The following is a 6,000-nucleotide window of genomic DNA, read 5'->3' as shown; positions in this document are numbered from 1 at the left end:
TAATTTTATAAAACGTGTGCACATTAAAACAAAGTAAGACCGTAACCTTCCATTTGCTGCTGGTTGGAATATTCTAACATAAATTATGCCAGAGAAATTTAGCAGAGAGTGAAAAGTGTGCCAACCAACCCCGATTTCCCCATTAACCCCATTCATATAAACCCATTGTAAAGGATAAGTTATTAGAAAGTGGCGCCATTGGAGTCTGTTGCTCTGACAATATATTTTCCCATTAAAAACGTATAGGCTAGATTTTGTTGCAACTTTTAACTTAATAGGAGAATAGACCAGCTCCTTCTTGGAATAAGAATAATGATAATAATAATGTCACTTTTTAAAATCTGGCTAAAAACAAAATCAAAGACGACCTCATGACTAAATGGAAATGTTCCTAAAAAACCCTGCCGTGCTAAGCTGACTGCGTTTGTGCCGCTGCTCTCGTGTGGGCTTTCCCCTCTGAGCTCAGCAGCCAGGACACAAGGAGGAGGGAGGGACACATGCGGTTGTGGTGGAGGTTTGGCTCTGAGTGTCTTGGTGTGATCTGGCTCTCGTGGTCTATAATAATGCAATAATATCCTTCCATCATGTAGACCTATACGCTCAGTCAGCCAGACACCCTCCATGGACCATAGATAGATAGATAGATGGATAGATAGATAGATAGATAGATAGATAGATAGAAAGATAGATAGATAGACATACATAAATATAGCCTATAGATATAGTAGATATAGATAGACAAATAGATAGATAGACAGACAGACATAGTCTATATATAGATCAGGGATAGAAAGTTATCGCTGTTGGATGGACAGGATATGAAGGTTTAGGTTGGGTAAAAAAACACATTGCAGATTAAGGTTGGGGTCATTGTTAGAAAAATGGTGACACATGGGCCTCGGAGCCCAGCGGGATGCGTCAAACACTCCCAGATGAAAACCAGATTTTTCCAATCTACATTGGAACAGGTCAATCTCATTGAAATAATTAAAAAAGGCAACTAGTCTATTTTTTTAAAGACATCTTTTTGTATAAGGAGAGGATATTTTGCGTAGGCTAATTAGCTAAAAGAGGGAAGGGTTTGTGTGTTTCAGAGAGAGAGAGAGAGAGAGATGTGAGCTGAAATAACATTATGAACAGTCAGGCCTGGCCATAACCCGGGACAATCCCAGAAGGAGGCCTGTCAGCGGCCTGATTTGTGTGGGCCTATGAGTGGACCCACCCCTCGTCTCCAGTGGCGACCGCCGGCTTAAAGCTGAAGTAGGCGCGATTGAAGCAAATATGATTAAAAAAAGTTATTTTTATAAAACGGTCGCTATATCCTGACAGTAGTACATGAAATAGGTAACCTGAAAAAAATCATGTTCCTCTGTGTCTTCCGGTGCTCCTAACGGCATCTACAAGATTTCACAGACTGGAGGAAAACAAGCAGTAAGAGCTGATCAGAGGTCTGCTGTCCAGCAACCGTCTATGAGAGCCGGCTGTCAATCACTCGGGAACTCCAACCAAACGGTCAAACTAGGCAGCGCTGATCAAATATGAATTAATATTATGTTATGTTAATGCCTATTTCTTGCCTCAAATGTTTTACAGAATCATCTTGTAGTGCACGGTTTAGCTGTAAAATGAGAAAGTTTGTGACCAAGCAGCCTAGTTGGAGATCAGGTTGAGATGGCTCGAAGGAACGCCGGTCACATGACCGGAGCACAGCCAATAGGAATGTTTTTTTAGAGCCGAAAAACAGAGCCATGAGGAGGAGCAGAAGTCTATTATCTCTCAGAACACTTGAATTACAATATGCTGAAAGGTTATTATGGAATATTTGCCCAATGATGCCGAAAAATATACTGCCTACTGCCACTTTAACGCATCAAAACAAACAAAGAACATCAAACAAACAAACAGAACATATCTAAGATGCCATTCTGTCAGTCTATCTTATTTTTCTCTAAATACAATGTCATAATTGCGTGATACATTCTCTGATACAAAGACTCATTAGATTACACATGGAAACGGAAATGTCACATTTGGATTTATAATCGTGAAATCTCACTGAGATGAGCTATAATTGAATTTGTCCTGCATTTGTTCAAAAGCTCTGAAACGTGTTAGGGGTGCTCAGTCCTCCTTTGCCCTCTCTGAGGCTTTTAAAGGTTATATCTGATCTCGGCCATGGGCATGTGTGAAATGTTCCTCTTTTGAGATAGGCTGCTACTGATTTGTCACCTGAAAAATGACATTGAGGAAGCAAGCCCCTATGATAAAACTGGCTAACTTGATTAAAAACAAGAAATTGCAAGTTTATTCAACAAAACTGTATATATATATATATATATATAAAACTGTAAGACTTTTCTTATTTTATTTGTCTAACCAAATGATCTCTGTTAGAGGAGGAGAGCCTGCTGCACAACCACCTCGTTTTAACGCTACTGTCAAATCACATGGGGCACGGTACCCGCAGTTCCGGTTAAAACTCAATTTCAAAGGAAAATGCGAATTACCTGTAGCACCTCTAGCCTATACTTTTACAACATGCCAAGAAATGAAGGAGCAGATGTGGGAGTCACTGAAACCACATGTTATTTGGGATGTGAAACAAAAATACAGTGTGACACCTGATGATAAATAAAATCAGACGGACTGGTCAGAGTGCAATGCCAACGATAACCCTGATGAATGGGCAATAGGCACATTTTTTAAAGACATATTTTTGGATAAGGGGAGGATATTTTGCGTTGGCCAATTAGCTAAAAGAGGGAAGGGTTTGTGTGTTTCAGAGAGAGAGAGAGAGAGAGAGAGAGAGAAAGAGAGAGAGACAGAGAGAGAGAAAGAGAGGAGAGAGAGAGAGAGAGAGAGGAGAGAGAGAGAGAAAGGAGAGGGAGAGAGAGAGAGAGAGAAAGAGAGAGAGAGAGAGAGAGAGAGAGAGAGGAGAGAGAGAGAGAAAGGAGAGGGAGAGAGAGAGAGAGAGAAAGAGAGAGAGAGAGAGAAAGAGAGAGAGAGAGAGAGAGAGAGAGAGAGAGAGAGAGAGAGAGAGACGCGTGCCCTTTTATTTTGAAGGCAGGCAGTATTTGTGTGTGCAGCTTGTAGTTGACTGGAGGAGCAGCAGCCTGTTGCGCACTTAGAGGCACAGAGACAGACAGACAGACAGAGCGCACCACAGCTGCGTGGATGGACAGAGCCACTAAAGGACTTCCTTTACTGACTTTAACAGACTTTTCATAGACGTTGTGAATTGGATGGCTATCGGGTTGGCTTTTCTTCTAAAGTAACAGAGGCTCATTACAACGTGCAAACCTCTGAGCGGATCTAGCCTTTACGCATCCCGGGAGCCGGGACCAGAGGGACTCTCCAGGTGCGTGTGTGTCCATGCGTGTTTCCATGCGTGTGTGTGTCCATGTGTCTCTTGGGTTTTCCTTTCTCAAACTTTTCCCTCACACAAGTGTGCTCTCTTGTGTGTGTCTGTGACGCATGTGTCTGTGTGGCTGCAGCTGTTATGGGCTAGTTGTCCAGCAGTACTTTCACTTTCGTCAGGTGCGTAAGTTATTTATTGCGAGGCACGAGGACAATACGGGGCCAGCTGATGAGGTTTACAAGGCAGATACGCTCTGTTGCTCAGCTCTGCATGGAGTTATGCAACTCCCAAAGTTTGCAGCAGCAGCTGTCATAGATCTAAGAGAGAACCAGAATCTCCCTGTGGGATCTCTACACATCCGCATCAAACAATTTCAACACTAACTAGGGCATACAGTACATAGGAGGGACAGAGTTCAAGTTTCACAATTAAGAAGTAGTCAGGCTGCTGGTTGAACTTACTGAGACAAAAGGGGAAAAATCTTCCCAAAAGAGTAAATCATTATTTCTGATGGTGGCTTGGTGCTTCAGTTTTTTTTCATGCAGTTGAATGAGCATTTTTGGCCAGGATATTCAAATGCAACAGGTATATTTCCTCTGCAGCTTCTGCAGGGCAACAGCCTCTATTACTGCAAAGTTAGACGTCCTGCCTATATGCTACCACCATATATAGGCCCTCTTCTGTTCTATATTTGGCTACAGGCAACAGAGAAGGTCAAGAGGAAATAAGAGGAAAACTGCAGTGAGTCAGCCCAAGCAATGTGTGTTTATGTGTGTGTGTGTGTGTGTGTGTGTGTTTGAGCCTACTTCCAGTCTGGTTTGTTCCTCAAGTGATGACACTCTTTTTTGTGTGAGGACAGTCTCCCGTCATCACAGGCTGTTTGAGGGCTCGTTTTGGGGTCAGGTTTAGAATAAGGTTGAGGTTCACACATGCATGGATAAGGTCGAGGTTAGAGTCAATCGATATGGATGGATGGATTGAGGGCTCTCAAGAAGCACACTAAATAAACAAACGAGTAAGTAAATAGGATGGAGGGCAGGGAAACACCAGTCATTACTTCAGTCTCTATTTATATAATCTGGCATATGTATGTACTGTATATATATTTATATACATATGGTCATACAGTATGTCCTTGAAAAGAAGGGAAGAATTCACAGACCCTGTAATGTGAGCCAATGCGCCGCCAACTACAGTAGGCTGCAGATGTGTGACATGAGCAGTGAGCAGAGCTGTACACTCAGCTCTGGAGATGGTATATGTATAATGATAATATATACTGTTTGAATCTGCAACATAACATAAGAAAAATATTGTTAAAATTAGCCAAATCCTAGGATTTGAACCCTCAAGAATCTGCCAAAAAATTAAATTATATGTGATTTTTCATTCATTCATTTTTTACTCAGACGTAGTATTATCCCCATGCTAGTGTATCAAGGTCAAGTCTTTCAAAATTAATCATTTTTAGGCTTAGTTACTGAGCATGAGGCAAAGTCGAGATCGTCAGCACCCATGGGTCATGGGAGTCTTTGAATGGGCTACAAGGAGTTAACAACTTCCCTGCCATCCCCCTACTGTCCCCCAAGTGCAAAGTGTTCGGATTCATTCAAATAATTTGCACCTTCTTTAACCTTTTGATGCAGAGTTGAGCATTAAAAAAAGCATGGGGCAATTTGAAAGACACTGCCAGACACTGCCTGCCACACTGCCTTGAAACCTGCATTTACCCTTTTTCCACTGCTGTTATTTATTGTCAAGTCAATTTTATTTATGTAGCCCAATATAACCATAAATATTGTGTGTACCGAGTACGGCTGCACAATGAATTAAAATTTAACTGAAATCGCAATAAGATGCTGCAACCTTCAAATCGCAGGAGGTGCAATATTTGTTAAAGGTGAAATGTGTGTCAAGATACCATTTTGAATTAAATATTGTGGTGCTGCAGAGATGTCCTGGCCTAAACATCATATTCTACATAATTAGGAAAGATCTTTGTTTGGCGCAAAAATCACACAGTAATCATTTTAATGTTTGTCAATGAAAATGAGAATTATCATGTAAAAATGATCATTCCTTCTAATATCGTAAATAATATAGCAATTGCAACATCAGTCAAAATAATCACAATTAGAATTGGTTTTTTTTAAATCGTTCAGAGTAGAAACGTAATGAAATTACAACATAGACAATCCATATGACAAATAAATGATCAATGATACATATAATGTGATATATATGAAAAAGATGGATCCAGGAGGATCAAGCAGCTTCCAGGTGTTGCCGAACAGATGGAGCCTGAGCCTCACGCCCTCCTCTCCACCATGTAACCTCGAGAGAGAGAGAGAGAGAGAGAGAGAGAGAGAGAGAGAGAGAGAGAGAGAGAGAGAGAGAGAGAGAGAGAGAGGAGAGAGAGAGAGAGGACAGGCTGCACAAATGCACAAGAAGCAATTAGTGTTGCACGGTATACCGATACTAGAAAGGTATTGCAATACCCTGCCGTTAAAGACGGTACGATATCCCCATTTTTATTTGTATTGTGAGAGCCGTAGGTCAAAAAATAAACTGCGGGTCCCGGGATATAGCTAGCACTAACCAGAAGGATGGAGTAAACAAATGAAGTTGAATAGAAGATTAAA

The 6,000-nt window shown here is 41.3% G+C and overlaps 1 protein-coding gene across 1 annotated transcript in view; it reads left to right on the top strand.

The window, feature by feature from the left end:
- The first annotated feature begins 3,079 nt into the window (after nucleotides 1–3,079).
- The window catches only part of il34 (interleukin 34), a 43,465-nt gene continuing 40,544 nt past the window's right edge, over nucleotides 3,080–6,000 (top strand). The window contains exon 1 of the mRNA XM_074631970.1: nucleotides 3,080–3,358. The gene's annotated coding sequence lies outside the window, so the exon portion shown is untranslated. The remainder of the gene's footprint in view (nucleotides 3,359–6,000) is intronic.

This window comes from Sebastes fasciatus, chromosome 4 (genome assembly GCF_043250625.1).
Source record: "Sebastes fasciatus isolate fSebFas1 chromosome 4, fSebFas1.pri, whole genome shotgun sequence".
Lineage (NCBI taxonomy): Eukaryota > Metazoa > Chordata > Actinopteri > Perciformes > Sebastidae > Sebastes > Sebastes fasciatus.
Note: the sequence above shows the minus strand (reverse complement) of the source record. Positions and strands in the feature narration are given on the sequence as shown.